The sequence below is a fragment of the Opisthocomus hoazin genome, chromosome 1 (genome assembly GCF_030867145.1).
Source record: "Opisthocomus hoazin isolate bOpiHoa1 chromosome 1, bOpiHoa1.hap1, whole genome shotgun sequence".
Lineage (NCBI taxonomy): Eukaryota > Metazoa > Chordata > Aves > Opisthocomiformes > Opisthocomidae > Opisthocomus > Opisthocomus hoazin.
This window is the reverse complement of record NC_134414.1, coordinates 144,257,123-144,279,791: the sequence shown is the minus strand read 5'-3', so window position 1 is coordinate 144,279,791 and position 22,669 is coordinate 144,257,123. Positions and strand designations below refer to the sequence as shown.

General features: G+C 45.8%; 1 long non-coding RNA gene across 2 annotated transcripts; it reads right to left on the bottom strand.

Annotated features, from left to right (window-relative positions):
- Positions 1-436: 436 nt before the first annotated feature.
- LOC142363695 (uncharacterized) lies at positions 437-22,530 on the bottom strand. Of its 2 annotated transcripts, XR_012765896.1 has the most exons (5): positions 22,410-22,530; positions 1,836-1,943; positions 1,669-1,737; positions 1,349-1,529; positions 437-1,041 (listed from the first exon to the last, which is right to left on the bottom strand). It is a non-coding gene; the product is annotated as an uncharacterized LOC142363695 (long non-coding RNA). The 2 variants fall into 2 exon arrangements; XR_012765897.1 differs by lacking the exon at positions 1,669-1,737.
- Positions 22,531-22,669: the final 139 nt, after the last annotated feature.

Here is a 22,669-nt window from a genome sequence, read left to right as displayed (position 1 = left end):
TAATTGGACAATTAATGACACCCCCATCAATATGATCTGAGAAATATTTGGGAGTACGGATTGACCCATGGACAGGAATATCGAAACCAGAGCTACTGGAAAAATTACAGGGATGGTTACAATGAATTGGCACTGCTCCACTTAAACCACTACAGAAAATTGATATCTTGAAAGGTTACACGCTTCCAGGACTGATCTATTTGGCGGACCAAACCAATGTGAAAGCCACGTACCTCGAAACCCTTGATTTAGCAATATGAACAGCTGTCAAGGAGTGGCTACGTCTACCACCGAGCACATGTGACGTTATCCTGTATTCCAGCACTCGGGATGGTGGACTGGGTATTACCAGACTTTTGGGACTGATCCCAAGCGTACAAGTCCGAAGACTGCATCGCACAGTCTTCTGATGAAGTAACGAAGGAGGTGGCCCGACAAGAGGGAATAGAAAGGGAATTTTAAAAATAGTGGATTACAGTTGGTGGTGACAAGAACAAAATTCCACCCATTTGGGACCCAAAAGCGATTATGGTTGTATCCAAGTGTCCTGGGTTTGGCCAGGACAGGGTTAATTTTCACTGGACTCCGGGAAGGGGCACAGCAGGGGGGCTGACCCCACCTGGCCAAACAGACCCGGGTATCCCATACCATGTGCCATCATGCTGGGTTCCGGTGGGGGGGAGCTGGGGGGCGGGAACTCTCTCGCGACTCGGGAGGGCTCTGCGGCGGTTCGGTCCGGGAGAGCGGTTCTGTTCTGCGGGCTCTGTTCTGCTGGTTTGTTTTGTGTATTCCCCTTTTCTGTATCGTTGTTGTTCCTGTTCCCTTTGTTTGCTGTTCTGTTAAACTGCCCTTATCCCGACCCACCGGTTTCTGCCTGTTTCTTTCCATTCTCCTCCGCACCCCGGCAGGGGGAGGGACGGCCGCGTGGCGCTTTTGTTGCTGGCTGCAACCGAACCAGAACACCAAAGAATTGGGCAAGGATGAACCAGCATCTGAATGGGAAGTTCCAACTCCAAAAACCATCTTTCCTCGACCCCGTGACTAGAGAAAACAAGAATTTATAAACTGGATGAAATTCTTATCCCAAGGCCGTGGAATATCAAACTTTGAAAAGGATAAAATCAGTAATAACTGGATTGAACATTACAGGGGCATTCCTCACAGGAAAATCATCACAGCCTTGCAATTACGAATGAATGTCTACCCCACAAGGGAATTTCTAGCAAGAGGTAGAAAAGATAATCAATTGAAATCATGTCGGCACTGCGGGGCGGACAATGAGAGCTGTTCCCGTATCATCGGCTATTGCCCTGCAGTCCAGGACGCCAGGATCAAAAGGCATAATTACCTTTGTGAACTGCTGGCGAATGAAGAAAAGAAAAAGGAGTGGGTCATCTTCCAGGAGCCACTGCTTAGGGATGACAACAATGAATTGTACAAACCGGACTTGGTATTTTTTAAAGGTGACCAAGCATTGGTGGTAGACATCACGGTGAGATACGAGAGTAAACCAACTTCATTGGCAGATGCTGCAACAGAAAAAGTAAAGAAATATCAACATCTGAGAAATCAAGTTCAGGAACTAACAAATACAACTAATATTAAATTCATGGGTTTCCCACTCGGTGCACACGGAAAATGGTATCAAGGTGATTACGAGCTACTGACTGATTTGGGCCTCTCCTCCTCCCAACGCGAGAAAGTTGCTTGCTGTTTATCGAATCGAGCACTATTCACCTCCATGGACATCATACATATATTTGAGAGAAAAATGTGGACTGTTATAGCATAATATTGTATCATGTTAATGAATTGTAAATAAACTGATTGTGTACCTGTTCAGTAGGAATAGCGACTGGAGTGGTGGTATTTCATCGACAGCTGGGAAGGCGATAGTATGTAGGGATGACATCGGGTTCTCGAAATCATGACGCGTTCTGTACCTAACAAAGACAAAAATCACCGGTCTTCACCGTAGGTGGAGGGGCCATCTTTATTTAACTCGGAAAAGGAACATGTATAAATTTTATATATGTTTGATAAGTAGCCCGTCATATAGCTCGGATGTATATAGCAAACTTTGCCCCACACAGCGAAAACTATAAAACCTGGGATACACTTTTTATTTCCTCTGTGGCAGGAAGCAGAGGAGACCTCTGTCATGTAAACACTCGGAGCCAAGCCACTCAGATGGTCATAACTATCCTTGGACTAATATAGGTACTAGCAGTAACCTCCAGGACTTTCAACACGCTTTAGCTCTCATCGTAATCTGTGTTCAGGTCAGGGACAATTTTAAAACAAATACACAAAAAGCCAAATACAGCTGCTTCACTGGAACCACATCTTGTTATCAGGGACCAGCCAGGCCTGCCACCATGGTCTATGGTTGGAGCAAGCTTCTGGCCTTCTCAGCTCTGCTCCCGGGACACAAAGGGCAGATAAAATAGCATCGTGGCAATTTCTAACAAGTGTAATGAGTCAGTTTCTGTTAATGATGAGACCCCTGTGAGTCACATCATTAGCACTGATTTCCATTTCCATTGCTCTTGCTGTTGTTTGGGGTTTTTGCAGGTTTTTGTGGTGGTGGTTGGGGTTTTTTTGTTTTGTTTTTTTGAAGAAAGGGGGATATTTTCATTTTACAACTGTTTTTTAAGCTGCTTTCTTAAGGAAATAGCTCTTATGCTGTGATGATCTTTCTTTGCCCATCCTTCTTTCCTTTCTCAGAAACTTTTGTGCCCACCAACAAGAAATGGTAGAAAGATAGCCATTTCAAAGTTGCCAAGTCCCTGTGTTTTGAATGAAAATAGCTGTCTGGATAGAATAATAAAGATCCTGTTAGTGCTGTGCCGAGAGAGATGCCACAAAGGCTACTCACTCTACTAGTCACCAGAGAATCCACACCTATAGACGGCAGAAAAAGCTTCAGAGTTTGCATGTTATTAGACCTCAAACAGAGACACATCTATTAGAAACTAAAAACAATCTTCACCACTGCTCCCAGGAATTTTAATTGTATAAAATCCATACTGTAAAAGAAGCGTCTGTATCTTGCTCCGTAGATTCATCTGCTCCTCTCTCTCCATAAGCATTAAGATTTAAGGTACTCATCAGTGGGAAATATGTATAATCTCCCACAGGACTGCAGTCTCTTCTTCAGTACTAACATATTAAAACTAGACTTTACTTAAGCATTCATATCAATTAGTCTGTAAGGAACCATTATCAAAATGTGATGTGAATACATAATTAGGAGGGTGCATTGTCTGGCAGGAAAATGAGGGTCTGATCCTGCCACCTCCAAAGTAAATAGCAGGTACACCACTAATTTTTGTATAAGTGACAGTGAGCCCTAAGGCAGCCGAAACATGAGACAATTTTTCCTTTCCTGCCTCACTGGAAGCACTGTCCCACCCTTGCTGAGAAAGCACTTCACCCTCCTGGGAGAGGAGCTAGAAAGAAGAGTGTTTGGCGGCTATTATCGATATTCACGTACAGCTGCAATTTGCAGGCCTCGTTCCCTGCTGAAATATGCCATTAGCTTCAGCAGGGCTCGACCCGCAGAGTGGGACAGACCCCAGTTAGCGGCAGCCAGGCACAGCCCATCTTGCTGTAGGTGCATCTGCTGTCCCGCTCCAGGAGAGGACAGCTGGATTCTTCTCCAGTGTCAGGCCTGCCTTTCTCACCTGGTCTTGAGACTTGCGAGATTGGGCAGCAAACTGCCCCGCCTGGGAAACTGCTTTGCAGTGGACTGGAGGCTTCAGACAGTTGTAGAAGCTCATATTCTGCCATCTCACTGGGCTTAGAACCAGGCAAAACCTTTGTTTGCCCCAGATAAATGCAGTGCCAGAGCCTACAAGATACAGCAAGGTATGTGTTAATTTTCAAATATCAAGCCTTCAGTTCATCTCAGATTAGGATCCCTTTTTTGTTGTTGTTCGTTTTGGTTTTTTTTTCTGTCCTTAAATAAAAGATAGCATGGTCTAGGAAATGCAGAATGGGACTGGAACACTGGAAAGAGGTCTTAGATCTTGTTTTTCTGCCACTGATTTGTTTGCAGCCTTGGAAGAACACGAGGATATTATTTCTCTAGCCCCAATTACTGTCTTGTTTATAATTTGGTGGAAGAGCTTTCCCTGGTGTTTCCCATCCCTAAGTTTCCCTTCTTCTTGGCTTAGCCATATGCAAAAGCAGCTGTATTTGCTAGCGCTGGAACATTCCCCCCCTCTTCGCCAGCATTTCTTTCTCTCCAGCAGTTCCCATCTCTCCCGTTCACTGCAGCGAAGTTCCACTTCACTGGGAAGAGCAAGGGTAGAATATGGGCTTGTTCGCAGCTGCCACCTCCCTGCCCTCCCCACCTGAGCGCTGTGCGGGGCAAGCGTCCCAGTGGAGAGTCCTCAACGTGTCCCAAAGTCTGGGTGCTCCACCACCCAGTGTAGCTGCCCTGCTGCTTTAGGGAATGATGCTCTGACAAGACATCGGCAAAGAGGCTACAGTTCGCTTGCGCTCTGTGCTAGCAGAACTGGACAGGCGTGCTTGAAAACACCATCATGAGGTTATCAGTCTTGAGGCTTTACTGACTCTTACTGCCAGACGGGCAGCCTTAGAGATGGAAATCTCCTAATTAGGCACATAACCTTGACAGGGCAGTACCAGCCTCCACTCAGTGTCTTACCATGACGAACTCCCACCCCAGTCAACACCACTGACCCTGGTGGTGGCTGGACACTAAAGGCTGGGTTGAAATCCTTATTTTGTTTTTACCAAACAACAATTGCGTATCAGTAATGGTGAAGGTCAGTTATTGTTGTGAGAAAATTGGGTGTATAACCAGGTTTTCAGAAAGGCAGGCATTCAGCAGTGGGATTTTCTCCATATGTGCAACAGAGAATTTCTGAAGTCCCTTCTAAGTCAGTAACTGTTATCTTTTTTGCATCTAATTGCTGCTAAAAATCTGGCCTTTGGTCACCGATCACTTGAACTGAACTCTTGTTTGTGAGCAAGTGGAGAGGAAGAGAGAACCTACATCACGTTAGCAGCCTCTTAACTCTTGAATATCATCCTTTTTTATTAGAATTTCCCCCACTTGAACGTTCTGTTGGTGTATTAGGAGAACAAGAAGGTGAAATACGTCAGGAGCTGAGAGAAAAGCTTGTTTTCGCCCTCTGTCTAAATGTTACATACCCTTGGGATTTCAGAAGTGTCCTGAGACTCCCAGTGCCAAACAGCCTGAGTTTGGTTGAGATATACGTAGCCAGTAAGAAATTCCCAGACCTTGGGTATTCTCGCTAACTTTCACCTCTTTCTAAGCAATATTCTTTCTGTAAAATTAAACAGCTAAGAATCCCTGCAAAATGAACAAGTTCTTGTTGGATTGAGTGTAGTCAGGACAGCACATCAATGGTGTGCTCAATAAAGTGGTTAAACCTGGGACCTTTAGCACAGAATTTGGCTATGGCAGTGATTGTTTAACTAGCAAATGCCATCAAAACTGTAAGTAACCAGGCTGCTATACTGACTGTACCTAGCCACTAGAGAGAGACATTATCCCATGTAGTAAACCAAAATGTTTCACATCTGAATGTCCAGGGACCTCTCCTCAAAGTAAGGTATCCTGTTCACCTGGAGCTGGTGGCAGAAGCACTGACTAAACCATGGAGATCCGTGGCCACGAGCACACGTGTACGAGGAGGCCATTCCAAAACGCTGTAACGATCACTCGGGGAAGGTGTTAAATTTACATTTATGTATTTTCAATCAAATCAGTGCATCCATGGTTAGACAAGTGAAGAAGCAAGTTGACTGTCATTCTTCGACGGAGCAGGCAGGTGCTAATCAAGGCCGTGCAGCTCGCTTCTTGTGGCGTGACACTCGGGCATACACAGACTTCTCGGGGTTTACAGACAGACCAAAAGCCAGATCTCAAAAAACATGTGCCGAGCTGCACAAACCTGTATATTTTTGTATGCGTCGTTGCAGAACAGCACCAGAGGTCTTCTAAGGTGTTTGCTGAAAATAGGTAGTGTTGGCCTTGTTTTGACCAGGTATGTTATAATCCCTGCTTACTCTGAAGTGCTCCTTTACAGCTGCTACCTGCCCTCTTTCGGAGGTAGGCAGGGCAGTTGGTGGCTGGCTGAAGCCAGTGCCTTTTGCATTGGTAGGGTTGCTTTTTCAGCTTTTCAGCGCTGATACAAGCCTTGTGTGACTACTGGATTTGCAAGTGCGAGCGTTGAGGTGCGCTGTGCGGTCGGTGGCGATTGCGGAGGCTCCGCTGGTGCGTGAATGGTTAACGTGGGCTCTCCAGTCCTGAGACTAGCAGGTGCTCATCTGATCGGAAAGGAGAACTGGGCAGACTAGAAACTGTCATGAACTGATAGCGGAAACCTCCATAAAACTAACACTACATTCAGGCTGATAAATGTGTGGTGCGGACTTAGATAATGCCCGGAGGTCAAAAGCTGCACTTCTCTTTGTAAAGCCTGCCAAAGCATTCAAGCTTCCAAGCACAGGAAAATCTAGTTAAAGTAACAGTGGTGGGAAACGGAGGAAAGCGGATTGTGCTAAAAATGCATCTGGATGCAAAACCGGCTTGTCCCGTGAAGAAGCGGGATAGTGCCTGGCCTGTGAGCAGGGCTGGGTGCTTAACCTCGGTGATCTGCTGCCGTCAGGTGCCAGCTCTGAGTCCCAGGAGGAATTCCTTGAGAGGGGAGTAAGCACTGCCTTGCTGTTCTGATCTTTCACAGAGAACTGAGAGGGGATCTGCTATTAGAATCAAGTGGTCATTTCCTACATGACTAGTTTTCTTTTAATGCAGGCAATGAATGACACCAGCATAGCACGAGCTCTCGTCTGTGCTGTTTAAGCGATTTAAGAGTCATACAGTTCTCCTTTTTGCTAACACGTAAACAGTAGATAACAAGCATTTGATTTATGACTTCTAATTAATTATTACATTGGTTCTTCAACTTCTAGTTAGAATTTATATTAGTATCTTTATTTGCACACCTGCACTTACTCTAAATTTCTCAAAATAGAGCAGAGACTTGCATGTGAAAATCCCACTAAACTTCACAGGCTGCTTGAAAATCTCGCTGGTAGCATTTTAATGGTCTGGAGGTACAGGTTCAGCTGTATGCAAACGTGCAAAGAGAAGTCTCAGACAAGAGTTCCCACTAGCACTTAACTAGGTGCATGTTGAAAGTGAGCATTCATTTTTTTTGTCTTGCAAATTAGCTAGCACTCAACGGAGGGGAGTCCTCAATCATTATGCAAATAATAAACGGGTAAAATCCCCTTTTCTCATCTTTTTATATAACAGCACACCCTTTAGTGCATCCTCGGAATTAATCACGGATTGATTACTGTAAGGCACCACAATCTGCTGTGATATTAAAACATTAAAATGAAACCTCTTAAAACCCCCTTTTTGAAAAGCTAACCGAACATGGGTTGCAGGCAGGGGTATTTCCTGGCCAGGTGAGTTGATTCCGAGAAGTTTTTCTAGAACCTGGGACGACACTTTCTAGCATCTTACAACTGTTTCACACTTCCACTTTTACCACGTTTTCTGAATACTGGAAAATTACCTGTAAACATGAATGTTTAAATGAAAGAAACGTGTGTAGTACATAGCCCTGTGTCACAGGATGGTGCAAACAGCACTTGAAAAGTCTGTAAATCAATAAAGAGTTTTGAGGTTACACACCGAGTGAAGAATATAGAATTATATACACACAACTACCATCTTGACAGCTGATATTAATCTTTTAAGATGTGAAAACAGTTTAAAAAATATGTAAAGGAAAATGCTACCCTCAGTTTCCATGAGAAGGAGAAAAAAAAGTGTGAGATAGATTCACAGAAAGGAGAATTGTTTTCTGCTTCTCCTCAGCTTTCCAAAAACCAACACGGACGGGCCTCTCTGCTCCTCCTGTCTAACCAGTTGCCCAGCTCCAGTGCAACACAGCATGTTGCTATTTGCATTTGCAGTATGGATCCATCATCCCACCCTAAAATCCAGCAAGTCCACACTGCTGTGCAGAGGGACCAGGAGGAGGTTCAGGAACTTTCTGAAAACTTGAGCTCGGCTGTGAGGGGGCTTCAGTTTTCTCCGGAAAGAAACCTGCTGAGGCAAACTTGTGGCCTCCCTTGCCTACCATCTAAATCTAACTTCACTTTGAGTTGTGCACAGGCACAACACAATTGACCTGACTTTGCAGAGAGTGGTTTACTAAAGCTTTTCTTTCACAATTATCGTTTTGCCTGAAGAAAAAAAAAAAGAAAAATGTTGTGCTCTCACCCAAATACGAATGACCTCTTTTGGAGGTTCAGAGACCTTTTTGTAGCGCATCTAAAAAGTTATTGCCTGGTTTCCTTTAGATGTGGAGGTGACAAAGCATTGAAAGAATGGCTTGTCTTTGCAGTGTAAGCATTCCTGATGAGGACAAGGAGCGCACCACTAAGATGTCATTGCTTAGTGTACCCAGGCCAGTTTTCATCTGCATGCGAAGGTGGGGACTCTGGGAACCCAGGTGGCCAGTGCTGTGTGCTTCCACACTCGTGCTGTGTATATATATACTTCATAACTTTCCTTTGCTGTTGAGCATATGCTTCACCTTTGAGCAGCTCCGAGGGTAAGTATTTTCACTAGTTTGAAGGTGCAGAAACTGAGATGGGAGAAAGCCAATGGCTTGTGTAAGGACGGAAGTCCTGGCCAGCTCAGGACCGTGAGGCTCGTAGCTCTGTGTTCACACTGTGCAACCACAGCACTGGGCAGTAATAACAGGTTTCAGTTCATTCCCATCTGTGGAGGAAAAACGAGACCGTTCAAACAACTAAATAGGCTCCTTTCCTGGAATGGGAATGCATCCCATTAAAACACGTGTCAGAAGAAATAAAGGTAGGCAAAGTTTGTACCTGTCGTATTTTTTTTCCTTTTTCTCCATTAATTGCACCATTTCGGCATCCATGTTCTAAAGGACTTTGCAACTGAAGTGGCTGTTTATGAAAAGGAAACTTCTTTAGGGTGGGTTGGCTGAACTGTGCTGTTGTCAGAGTGAAACAGGATGCTTGGCCCAAGCCTTGGTTCCTTCATTTTACTCTGCTCCATTACAAGCGCTTTCCTGCGTCCTGCAGCAAAATACCGGTGATGCTGCATCTTGTCGATCCCGGAGCATCTGAAGAGGTGCGTGATCAGAGAAATTTTTGTTTATCGATCGCAGAGGCGGTGGGGATGCCCGTGTCTCACCGTGGGCCATTCTGCAGAGCCGCTTTCCCCCTCCTCCCTTTTTCCACTAGAGGGGGTCACACGTTCCCGTTCGGAGAGCCACAGCAGCCCAAGAGAAGACGGAGCTGCCTCTCGTCCACCTATATTTTTAACTGATGACGGTTAGCTCATATACACAATAATGAGCCGACAGTACTAGGACTTGAGGCCTTAATAACCATTACAAAAATCATTAATTACCAGGAAATTAGAGAGGTGTCTGTTAAGTGCTTAAATTTGCAACCGTCTGTCCACAAACAAGAAATGCAGACGCTTGCATGAATCACAGCTAACTTCCCACACGTTGGTTATAAGCTATATCTTGTTTATTTCTGCATATATTACTCTCAGTAAATGATTAGATTTGTCACCCATGACCCAGTATGCTGTTTGCAATTATTTCTTATATTAAATTAATCACTACATATTTACTTTGAGAAATTATGTATGATATATCGATGCACGCATGGGTGTAAGTATATGTGAGCACATGAACTTTCCTGATTGCCTTTCCTCTTGTATGGCAAATTAGAAATAATGGGCATTAAAGCTGGCAGAGTTATACTGACAGGGAAACCAGCACAGAGGGATGGGAAACACTGCTATACGAACTATGCTTTCTTTTGTACTTTAAATATTTCCACTTATTTACTGAATTCTAAGGATATGGACAGTCTGCTCTTCATTAGCAGATCCATGAGCTCTTGTGGCTCTAAGTTTTCAGGCTGCAGGTGTGGGCTCGCTTTTTCCACCTCCCGCCTGCTGTGGTTGCGCCTGGGTGGGGTGATCTGCCTACACATGGACTCTCACTGTGGCTTTGGCACTTTGTGTAGCAGTGCTGCTACCCGATAACTACTTTGCAGAATCAGATCCTTTGTGAATTACTGGCTGAAAGCAATTCGTGTGGCTTGTGACTTTTTCCTGGATAACGTAAAGCCTCTTCTGTAGACAATGATCATTACTTTGTAGTAGCTCATTTTTTAGGAAAACTGAAGCTTAGGCTATGTATAGAAACAGGACTTCCAACAATTTGGGATCCTGAAATGTGGGGTTTTTTTTTAATAACAACCTTTCTGTCTCTGTTTAGTTTCCGTATAATATTTTAGATTTTTCATTCTCACAGATTTCTGTTCTGTATTGTGTTTCATTTTTCATTGCAATGCTTTCTCTGTCTTCTCCGAACGTAATTTTTTCTCAGCAGAATTCACCCCCAACAACTTCCACGTCTGAGCTGAATTTAGATCCGGTGTGTCTGAGTGGGTTCAAAACGAGACATAAATATTAATTTTTATTCTATTATATATCTGAGGTGCTAATTACTTCGCCACCTCTTATTTGCCACCCAGTTCAAACTGGCAACCCGAATGCTATGAGAAAGTCTTTTCATAATCTTTTAAGAAAATCACACAAAGTAATTTACTTTTGCAACAAGTAACTTGCTTCAAAAAGGGAATCACTGGGACCCAGACAGTTGTGATAAGGTGGATTTCAAGTCACAAACACTTCAGCTTGAAAAGAAACCAGAATTATACCTATTAAGAACGAAGGTTTAAACAACCTTGTAGGTTTCATTACTTTTGTCTGTAAACAGATAGTGTTCTTTATCCCCATGCAAAGGGTGGACTGAAGCCTCCAGTATGTACACACACAAAGTCCTTTCTTGACTTTTTGACTCTGTTCCTTGCTTAAATAATACTAATAATGAATTCAGGGACACTGGGTTTTACGTCACCTCAGCAGATGATTTTCTCAGTTACACCTTGCTGCAAAGCAGCAAGGCAGAGATGGGAGGGAAGGCAGTATTGCTCTCGTACCTTCGCAGGGTGGGTATGCGCGTGAACCCTTATTGACACACAAATAAACTGGATTTTTTTAAGTATTACATTGCTTTGTCTTCTGGGCTGCCTGGAGTTCTTCCAAGCACAACTAACAAAGGCTTGAAGAAAGGATTTAAAACATCACGGCAGAAAAAAATTTATATATTTGCTAAAGACTCGAATGGTTTTTTGGTCTGTCACCAGGTACCCAGGGGAGGGTGCTCGTAGCTGATGAGGTGGCAGCGAGCCCCGAGCAGGTACCCAGCCGCCCGCGGAGATGCCAGGCAGCTGCTACTGCTCAAACTGTGGCGGGGAGTATGAGTAGGGTGTGGCAGAGCCACAGGTTTGGGGAGGAGGAAGAGGGCATCCCTTCTGGGAAACGCTTCTGTGTGTGCCAGCTGAGACCTTCTCTTCGGCTTTTTCTTGGCTGCCTGCTTGCCTCCCTCCCTGCTGCTCCCAAACGAAAACATGGTTCATCATGAACGAAAGAACCATTAGTCCAGTCAGACATCATCAAACTGTATGAATTCTAGACAGACAGGCAGATACATGTACTGAGTAGAAGCTATTTTCTCTCGTTATATAAACAGAAGAACCTCTAGTAGTGAACTGGCTTGCCTTCGGGAATAAAGCCAATAGATGGTAGTACCTGAAGAACCCTGCTAGCCATAGAACTGTACCCAGGTTCGCTGCTCAGCTCAAATTCAGCTCAAATGCTGTAAAAGTTTGCTTTCTCTTTTGGGCTTAACGGAGGCTGCTATGGACAGTTCTGATAATAGGTTTCACTGTACAGCCTGAAATACCCACTGTCTGCTCAGACATAGCGACACATAGTTTCATGGAAAATTATTTTACTGGTACCTGAACATTAAAGCCTCTTAGCTGCTGGTGTACAGACAAGGTGTATTTCAGCTTTTTTTGTCAAGAAGAGTATGTTAATATCAAAGCAAAATATCACATGACTATGTGTGTACTTACTTTGTAACCCTGAAACTTACAGAGCTTTCATTAAAAAAGAAATCCCATGCTTTTCAAATAGCTATACTTTGGAGCTCAGTCTGCAGTGCAGAGGTTTGGCCTATGGGTTCAGTTTATAGTGGGTACAGTTTATCTAGGAACTGTGTCAGTGGAAGACCCCGTCCATCGTGCCTAGAAGCCTCCCAGTTGCCCAAAGCACGTGGAATGAGTTATCAGCCGCAGAAGCATGTGGCAACTCCAGCTGTCACCCTGCCAGGTAGCCCCAACACCGCTGTGGAAACGTAGCTCTTCAGAATGCCCACAAGCACCTTCTTATGGGGGCATGGCTGGAGAACTCCTTCCCTTGCAGGACTGAAACCACCGGTGGCTAGCAGCGTACCTGAGGAAGGCCCACTTACTGGCTTTTAGCTGTTTTACCTGGGCAATCACAGATCCCATTGAACACCGCTGCCAAGCAGATAATCCCTTTCCACCAGTGACATTCTTCATGCATGCTACAGTTTGCGAGGAGCATATTTTTTCATCTGGTCTCCTTCCCTCCCCTATCTGTCAGAAGTTGGTTGTAATCAACTGGCACTCGTACAACACGTCTTCTAACCAGCCAAGGGTCTTTAACATAGCTTCACCTACCCCTGCTCTCATTTTCCAGAGCAGGGATTTTGAAGTCAGAGGAACTGACGTGCCTCACTCCAGGTCACACAGCAATCGGTGACAGAGATGCAGCTCGAACTGGGCATGAATCCTGTCGGTTACTTTCCGACGCTGGGTTTTCCTCTCCGCTTACTGAAAGCATTTTTTCTCCTCCCATTTCTGTCTGACATCCTTTACTAGAAATTTGCTAATTTCAGGATTATGCAAGGGAGCAGATTTTCAGTCATAGGCCCCCATGCTTCACAGACCAGGGTGAGTTTCAGCCCTCTGTTGCACACTTGTTGCCTGGCAGACGTGCACGCATGCGTGCACACACGAGCACTGGCTGGGCACTGATCACCGGGGAATCGGTTAGGCCCAGAGGGGTGAAGATGTGAGCCTGTGAATTACTGTAACAAGCAGGATTGTCCTTACCAGGTCCTCCGTGGAATAAGTCTGCCCAAAAAAAGTCATTCCTCTTGCTACAAAAACAACGTTCATCTCTGCATTCTTCTCTGATGAGTTCTGTCACTACAGAAATAGTGATCCTGCCACTTACCAGTAAGCTGTTTTTCAGGAAAACAGCACGTGAGGAGGGCAAACAGGTTGTAGGGGAAGGTAACACGAGAGTAGGAAGGTGGTTAGTTTTCAGTGTCACTCCAACTATTCAGCAACTGAACAGTTTTTCAGAAACTCTGAACAAGGGAAGCTGAAATAGGAAAAGATAGCTTTTGCAGCTCCTGAGTGCTTCAAGAGATGCTAACCATTCCTGAGCAAAACACCATTGCCTGCTATAAACTAAATACTAAATATTTAATTCTCCTGAAAGCAGTCAGCCTTTCAAAGCTGAAAAGGGCAGAGAGTAGCCTAACTACTGTTCGCAGTGTGAAAGATCACTGCTTCACCTCTAACACTGTTCAGGGCTCCAGTGAGTCTTCCTTTGGTGCCTCCTCCTCCTGTCCCAGGCCTGTTGCTGACCCTTTTTTCCTCCACTAAAATTCAGTCTCTACTTCGTTATGGCTAATGGTTATCTCACAGTCACTTTTGTCTTCGAAAACCTCCTTACCCGAAAAGGAAATTCAATTAATCAGCTGTATGAAAGTCTGTGTTATTGAAGTATTAGTATGAATCAAAGTAAGAGGAAAAAAAATATTCCAGATATAAACAGCTGCTGTCTGGGTGAGGAGGACTTCAGGAATATTACGGTTGGAGAGTCCTTGCTGTGAACCCTTGGATTTGCTCTTTGTCTGCAAGCCTGGCTTCTAATCGCCGCTCTAGGTTTACAAATACCAGCTCTGCTTCTGGCTTGGAGGATGGATACAATAGAGTTTTATTGTAGATTTTATTTTTTTGCCTGAAGAAAGGTCCATACTAGAGGCCTTTGGTTTTTACAGACTTTTCAGTTTTTTTCTAAGTCAGTTAAAAGATTAAAAAAAAAAACCAACAAACACAAACAAACAACTAATTCAGACCCCCCTAACTGGTCTGATGAGAGTTCTGTGTGAGGTTTTTTTGTATGCCTAATGTATCGATTTCTGCAGTTTCTACAGAGCCACTTGACATTTTGTGTCTATCCTGATCCCACCCTTATGGCCTGCCTTCTTCCCTTCTATCCTTCTTTTCTACTCTGACTTCTCTGCGCAGTGCCCTGAAACTGGTGCCAACAGAGGGGCTAAACCTGCGGCTTCCCTGCCCGGGAGCGCTGCCTGGGGGCTGGCCCTTTCTTCCAGCAAATGCTGGGACAGTCCCCGCACTCAGCCACACTGCAAACCTGGGGCTCTTCACCCACACACCACCACCACACGCAACCAGGGGTTCCAACTACACGGTCAGAGGAGAAAACAAGCCCATTTAAACCAATCCCCAACAAGAGCTGTGTTTTCTACTAGTGAAATTTCAAGTGTATCAATAACAGTTCTACACATAAACATTTTCAGAAACAGATCATTGGTTACTCATCTCTTCACATTGTTTTGTCTGGAGACAAGTAGGTCTGTCAGAATCAAAAAAAAAAGGGGAAAACAATACTTTTGTGAATGACCTTTTTTTGGCAAAGGATTGCAATCAAGCCTTATGTGTCAGAATGACTAAGAGCGAATGGATGGTGGGACACATGTTCTTCTTGAAAGCTTTTATGTGCTGCGACGTGAACTGGGGAAACTGAATCACCAGTCATACGGCGTATGTTTGAAAATATTGCTGAGATTAAACTCTTCTAAAAAACAGTATGCAAACCAGTAGCGGAAGAGGGTTTGTTGTAACAGTATGCAGATATACTTTCTTAGTGTGTTTTTCTGGTGACTGAAACCGAGCTCCAGAGAAGCTGTTAGGGGACACATATACCTGCCACTGGCTTTCAGTCCTATAGCAGGTACGTAAGTGCTTTTGAACAGTCGCATCAGTTGCGTAACAATCACGACCGGTGTATTTAATGTGCACTGAAAGGTTTGCTCTTCTGCAGAGGGGGCTTTGGATTTTTTGGATGCTGAAATCAGCATGTTGAACTGTTTTAGGAACATAGGTGTCTTTGACTTGATTCGCTGCAATCTGATTCTCACGGAGGTTCAGCATGTGAAACCTCTAGAAGATTGAGACAGCTTTATGTGCTTTTTGCTACTTCGTGTTGCTGATACCTGGCGCTTCCTATAGCTAGATGATATTTACATATTGTGTATTATTATTGTTTGTGTAATATTAAGTCACACTTCTGACTTAAATGGATCTTTATATAAAGCTGTAAAGTTCCACAAAATAGCTCTGCAGTGTAAAATACCATGATGTAAATTACAGCATAACTATCGTGTGTTGCTTATGTTGCGGACTACTTTGTTGTACCACAGAACTATATGAAAATAGTGAGAAAATAATGTGTTTGGGTTTGTTCTTTTCGGTTTTTTTCGCTTCTTCATGCTATTATTCATATTTTCTAATGCTGTGTCTTACATCCTGTCTCACAACCAGAGTCAGGTACTCTTGTTTAACTGTTAAGGAAGTCTGAACAATTTAATCACAAATGAGGACAGTTTGGATTAGATACACTAAGAAAATAAAAGACAAACCCCAGTCTCCTCTCCTGGATGCAACCTGCCTGCCAGAGTAGTTGCCACAGTACTACCCAGATAGCTAGGTTCATTTTGGAGCATCCAGCTGTGAGGTGACACACTTAATGCACCACTGATCTGATCCAGTATAGAAAATCTTTGGGGCCTGATTCTTCAGTGCCTCTCACTTTGTGCAGTCATTTGTAGTGAGCAGCCTGAATGCCTACACACTGTAAAAGCAGAATATAAAATATTTTGTATTGCTTATCCTTCACTGCATACCTGTAACCACATGAGCAGGTGTACGAGGTGAAATGGCTTTGTGTTCCTAAGGGAATTTCATTCGTAGAGAATTGTTTGCTTTAAAGGTAAAATATAAAGATGTATGAGCCTTCTAGACAGTGATCGTATGAGGATTACTATAGGATACTTCCAGAGCAACAGAACATGCACACATTTAAAAATGCACAGGACTAATAGTCAAAACACAGACTAGGACAAGTGCTAAACCTGAGCCTTCCTTCAGAAATTCAGGTGTCGCTAGCTGGTTTAAAGTGTTGCTTTCCTAACCCAGCAATCATTTCAGAAAAGGAGTTCCAACGCCAATTTTAAATCAGTGATTGCCCCGTTACAAATACAAACAACGTCTCATTGCATTGCAACCTCCTCTCCTCTTTGTTTTTATGATAGTAATTTAGCAATATTAGGAGCTGTGCTACTTTGCAAAAGATGGTAGAGCAAGAAAACAGCTTGACATGAAAAATGTTGTAGCAAAAACTGTATGTGCTCTATGATTTTTCAAACAAAGATCACAACTCAACAGAACAAACTTTCTTCAAAGGAACAGTATCTTCGGCTGGGGATTTGGCCACTTCTTAATTTTTGTTTGGTTTTGTTATGTTTGCTTGCTTTTCTTGAGGGTACTACTGACTGCGTACATGCTGGATGATAAACCTACAGTAATGGTGCTAAATTTTAAACAGGTTTACAGCGCTTTTTCAGATTTATTTTAAGATCAATTACTGTGCCTAAATACATAAAAAAATACTCTTTCTTGTGGCACAAAGGTTGATTATATTCAAAATTAGAGACTTTTGGCAACGACAGGAAATGGAGACATTTTTTCTGTCCTTTTACAGCATTATTTTCTTTTGTTTTGCTTTAAGGAGCATTGTGGAGATACTAACGCTAATAAAACAGTGTATCCCTGTTCCTGTGCTACTGACAAGACACTCGGTGCTCAGTCCTGCTAAAACTTACTCCCAGGACCCGGCCTCTATTTTCAGCAGCCACAGATGATTTTGATTACCTCCCTTTTTCAGTCAATGGTAAGTTTTAAAAAATGAGGCTGGATTTAACAATGAAAGACACCTACTTTTGGAAAACTCTGTGCCACCTGAGGCCCCACAATTTCTTCTGCTCGTTGAGCACCCAAAACTCCTGATAGTTTTGAAAACTTTATGTTGCAGTCCTTGCTTGAGTTTCACATGCATGCTGTGCACAGTGCTGCACCATGCCGACAGAGCTGGATTACTTGGGAGTCTGGAAGTACCATGCTCGCGCTGTCCTAATGGTCTATCCTGACTAATTAGACCTAAGCGACCCCCGCCGAGCCATGCGAGACACATTCCAAGTGGTCTCCGTAAGTAAGCATCACCACATGGTTTCTCATCCTGCAAGTGCTTCCTCTGCCTCCAGTGGAGGCTCCATCAAAAACGCTATTAATTAACCTGGTGGTGGGGTAAACAGCCAGGAAAGAAAGCGGACAGTCAGAATGTACGCGTGAGACTGCCAGCTGCGATGCTTGACTGGGTCTCTGGCTTTTGGTAGGCACGTAAGTGAAGCTAGGGTTTGGGGGTCTCTGCCTTAGGCTACGGTGTTTCTTCTCCCTCTGTGTCATGGCGTAGAAACTGTGGTCTCGGGATGCTGTCACTTGATCGGGTATTCTGGTGTCATGAAAGGTATGTTCTTCTGTTAGGGTATAGTTGGGGGAGGCATGTAATGTTTTCACAGCCTTGTAGCACCATGGGGCCAAGGACTGGCTGAAAAAATGGATTTGGAAATGGAATAGATGAGAACATATGTATTTACTCATCTGTTGGAATTTATGGAAATTCTGAGATAATGTCCAGTGTGGACTAAGGCTGAAATGTGCAAGAAATCTGGATTTGTGCCTAGGAAAGCAGCAAACCTACGTGAAGTGGTTTGGGGTTTAGGTCCTCCTTCCTTTTCTTGGGGAAGGGATGAGGGGTGGGCTTCAGATGCGAGCTTGTTGTAAGCGAGAGATTAGGGAGGATCTGCCCAAAATTGTAGCTTTATAATCCCTGTGCTGGGCCCACTTAACTGCTTGACATGTGAAAATACCGTGTTAATGAAGTCCCAGCCTGCTTCTAAATCCATCCTTGTGACTGTCTTTATTCATCTGTGTGTCCTGATAGATTATGCTTATTTTTATACATGTGAGTAATCTCATTGAAATCTAAGAATTACTAATGGTAGCATGACAGATGAGTGTTGCTTGGGCCTTTAATACGTTATTGAAGCTGAAAGCTGTTTACAGATTCTTGTAATATTTAATTTTTGCTCAGCGTGGACAACTAAAAGCAACTATCATAACTCTTTCAGCTGGCTTCCTTTTCATCGTTCTGTATGCTTGCAACAGTTTAAATTACAGAACACCTAATCAACATTTAATTTAATCAACATTTCCTGTTTCTTTCAGATTTTGTACACGCCTTCTTCTAAAAATAAATATATTCCTTATTTAGTCAGTAGGACTGAAATGTGGGATCCAAACTGCATTTAAGACTACCAGTTACTCTGCTGAAAACATAACTCTCTCATTTAGTTGGAGGAACAAACAACAAACTGGATAGAGAGCCCTGTTCAGGGACGCAACAGCAGCACGCGTTATGTTCCCTAGGAAGATATTTGTTTGTCTTTTTGAAATATCATAGCTGGGATTCTCTGTTGCCTCTGGGGGAAAGGAGACGGGACCTGCATAGAAGCAGATTGCTTCAATTTAAGTAACAGAGGCTTTTCCTGCTACCAGAACACAGTGCAAGTATCACCCTTGGTTTTATTATGGAGAAGCAGATAAGCCATGCTGAATGTAAAAGACGAGAGCGATACTTTGGCTGATTAGGACCACATTAGGGTGTTCTTGTGCTGATGCACTCTGATACGAAAACAGATGTTTGTCAGTTCCTAAGTGGTTTCTTCATTTTGATATAGCTCTAAGGTTATCACACTACCTCAATAATTGGATTACTTTGTCACAAAGATCATGTTGTTTTATAGGACTCGGGCTTTGTTCTTCAGTGCTGTCATTTACACCTCTGAAAGGCAGTAATAGACCATTTCCATATGAGAGAGGCAGCATTCTACACCAGCTTTTGTGAAAACAAGTGTGCCAAGACTCAATGTACTAGAAAACCGAATTTTCTAGGAGGATGAGGTAGACACGGTAGCTTGTGGAGAGTGCTAGTGAAGGGACAAAGTCAGGGAGAACCAGAGACAGGTCAGCTCTGTGCAAGCAGAGATCTACCCGTATGTTTTTTCCTTATGGAGTCATGCCTAAAAATGTAATTGTTGAACTTGTAGGTACAGGGGTGGGGGCAATATAGAGAAAATGGACCTGTGTATAAACCACCTTCACTAAGTATGCACAAATTGATTTCTAGGTGCTCACTGCTCACTGCGAAGGTCGGGGAGATCTTTAATTTAAACACCGTCGCGTTCCATGAACTCAGCTAGAACAGAACCAGACTCCAGTCGTTCTTTCCTGGCACTGGGAGACTGAAAATTAGCCAGAGCTTTGCAGATTTCCAGTTTAAAATAGGTAGCACTTTTTGCGCAGTCGCCTACCTTTCATTGGTTAAGTTGCGCTGAAGATTTTCTTTCGTGCTTTCTTTAGTTATTCAGGGTGGAAAAGTGGCTTGAAGCTGTGCTCCCAGCTGTGTCCAGCCCTTGTGTACTAACATTCAACATCCTGTGCTCTCAAATATGCACAGCTAAATAAGGAGATGTCTTTAGGTTTGACTAAAAAGCATTTGGTTGACTGCAAATCTTGAAATGAGTCAATGCAGAAATGGTAACATCCTTCCTTCCAATAAAAAAAGGCTGAACGAATCCTCAGCAATACATAGTAAAAATTAAATTATTACTAACTTTCACACCTATTGTTTTTAAAGGTGTTTGGAAATAGGATGATAAGAGTCCTTGAAGGATGAAATGTCCTCACTATTTAAGAAAAACTCAAATGCAGCTAGTACCAGTCCAATGGGGCTTTTTTTTTTAATACTCTTTTCTACTGAACACCTTAATCCTATTGTAGAAGTACAAAAATACAGCTCCTGTGGAGAGCATAATACAATCTCACACCATTGTGCTTTTGATCTTAAATAAAATGCACCTGCATTTGGCTTTTTCTCTTTGCTCCAGATTAGTTTTGGACTCAGCCACCCTAATTCCTTTCTTGTGTTGAACTGCAAAGAACTTCAGCATGATTGTAAGGAGGAGCTGGCATAAAGCAAGAAGTGAAGGGGGAGGGGGGAGAGTGCTTATGGGGAGAAAAAAAAAGAAAGGGTGGGAATTGTATCAACAGTGAAGACCTCTGAAAGATGTGGGGAGGACACTCATAGCCCTGCCAGCCTAACCCCTAAGAAGCCTGGCTGTGAGTCCCTAGGTGTGAGATTACCTGAGATGGAGCAGAGCTATGCGCCCCACGTATTTCCTTACCTGCGCCAGTACGGGGGGCTGCCAGCCGTCAGAAGTGGGGTTTGCATGAGCGGGAGGGGACCGAGGACTTGTGATGCTGACAACCAGGATGAGAACTTGTGCAGAACTGGGTGGCTGGGGCAGCATGGGGTGAAACTCTGCCATTCAGCGTGTGGGCACCTTTCTCAGATGTCTGAGTTTGATCCAGACGAGGCAAGTTTGCATGATTTGGGGTTGGTTTTTTTTTTTTTTTTGGATACAACTGGGCCATGGGCCATTCCCTGTCTGGCCTGCTTGGCTCGCTGCAGCCAGGCAGTAAATGGGTCCTGACAGCCACGCAGGCTCCCTGGCACCTCAAGCCCGCGCCCGGCCAGAAATGCTGCTGCAGAGCTCGGGAGTCCCATTCCTCTCCCAGGCTGGCTTCTCCTCCGGTACGAGCCGTTCCCGGGCCGGCTGGGTGGGCTGATGCTCCCACCTGGGCAGCGCCGGCCAGCCTCGGACCAGGCAGCGGTGTGTTGGGTCTGCACGGCTCCCATCCCACCCACGGGACTCCCGTAGGAGTTCCTGCCAGAGAGGTAGGGAGAAAGCCAAGGCAGAAACATTCTTCCTTCTCTTTTTTTTTTTTCTTTTTCCCGTCAGGGTTACCCCCTCCTCTCCCCACTCCCACGGAGAGGTCTGAAGTCTCACTGAATCAGCAGTTGTGAATATTATCTGTGTTGTTAATGGCTTGCATCTTTTTGCATCAAAGGGTGAAATCACTTAGGAACACACACACACACACACTGGAAAGACCATATACAATAACGCATCCAAGCAGGGGGAAAAAAAAAAAAAAAAAAAAGACTGTAATGCTCATGAATTCCAGATGATGACTTCTTAAATCCCCGAGCAGGCGGTGAAATTGATTGTTCTTGTTAATTACTGGACTTGTCCCAGTATCAAATATTTGCAGAAGATAAGGACTTCCCTCGCGGAGATGAACAGCAGCCGAGCTCGCTCTCCGCCGGACAGTTCGGCTCCGGGCGCGCAGCCCGGCCGGCTCCCGGGCCCCGGCCCCGGCCCGCCGGCTCCGCCGCTTCCCCAGCGCACGTGTGCGAAACGCTCAATTAAAAATAATAGACCCCGGCAGTAAACAAGGGAGGGAGAGACCTCTTCCTTCGCTCCTTGCCGAGCGTGACTTTATTCGCGGCGGCCCCCAGCCGCCGCTTCCCCAGCGCCCGGGGGTGCCGCAGGAGGAGGAGGAGGAGGAGGCGGCGGTAACCGGGGGGTCCAGGGCAGAGGTGGCCCGCGGAGCGGTGACACGGCGGGGGCTCCCCCCGCCCCGGGGACGGGTGTCCGGCTGCCGGGCCAGGAGCCGTAGCCCCCCCCGGCCCCCGCCGCCCAGGTAACCCCGCCGCTGCGCGCCCCCTCGCCGGACCCCCCACTCGCGGCGCGGGCCGCGGGGGTGACAGCGGCCACTGCCGAACCCGCCGCGGGTCTCTGGGTCGCCCGAGCCTCTGGGGACGGGGGGGGGGGGGCACCCCAAACTTCTGCTTCGCCCTCGGGTTGCTGCGCCCGGCCGGGGGTCCCGGGGATGGGGAGCGGAGGAGAGGGGCCGCGGCAGGCGTTCCCACGGGCGGTTGCGCCGGCGTGGCGGGGGGTGCGGGCGGACACGCGCACGCCCACGGAGCCGCGGCTCCCGGGTGTTTACTCTTGGCAAAGAGCGGGGGGGGACGGGGGGGCTCCTCCTCGGGAAGGGATCCGGTTAGCAGCGTCCCCGGGACCCGCGGCAGCCCCGCTCGGTGTCGGAAGTTGCCGGGCGGGGGGCGAAAGGCGGGAAAAGCTCGGTGCCCCCCCCCCCCCCCCCCCGCCCCGCTCGCTCGGCCGGCGGGGAGTCGTGTCCCCGTCCCGCCCCCCCCCCCCCCCCCCCCCCGAGGGGCGGCGATGGCGGTCCGCGGGGGCGGCGGGCGCGTCACTTACCATCGGCCCCCCCGCCGCCGCGCAGGGCCGTCCCGGTGCGCGGCGGGGAGGAGGTCGGGGCCGGGGGGGATGCGTGTGTCTGTGTGTGCTCCCCGCGCAGCCCCCTCCCCGCTGCCGCCACCTCGCCTTCCTCCTCCTCCTCCTCCCCCTCCCTGCCGGGGTGCCGGCGGCCAGGCGCGGCGCGGCGCGCCTCTCCTCCCCCATTGTTCCCGGTCTCCCTCTCCCGTGGTGGTGGTGGTGTTTTTTTTTGTTATTTTTTA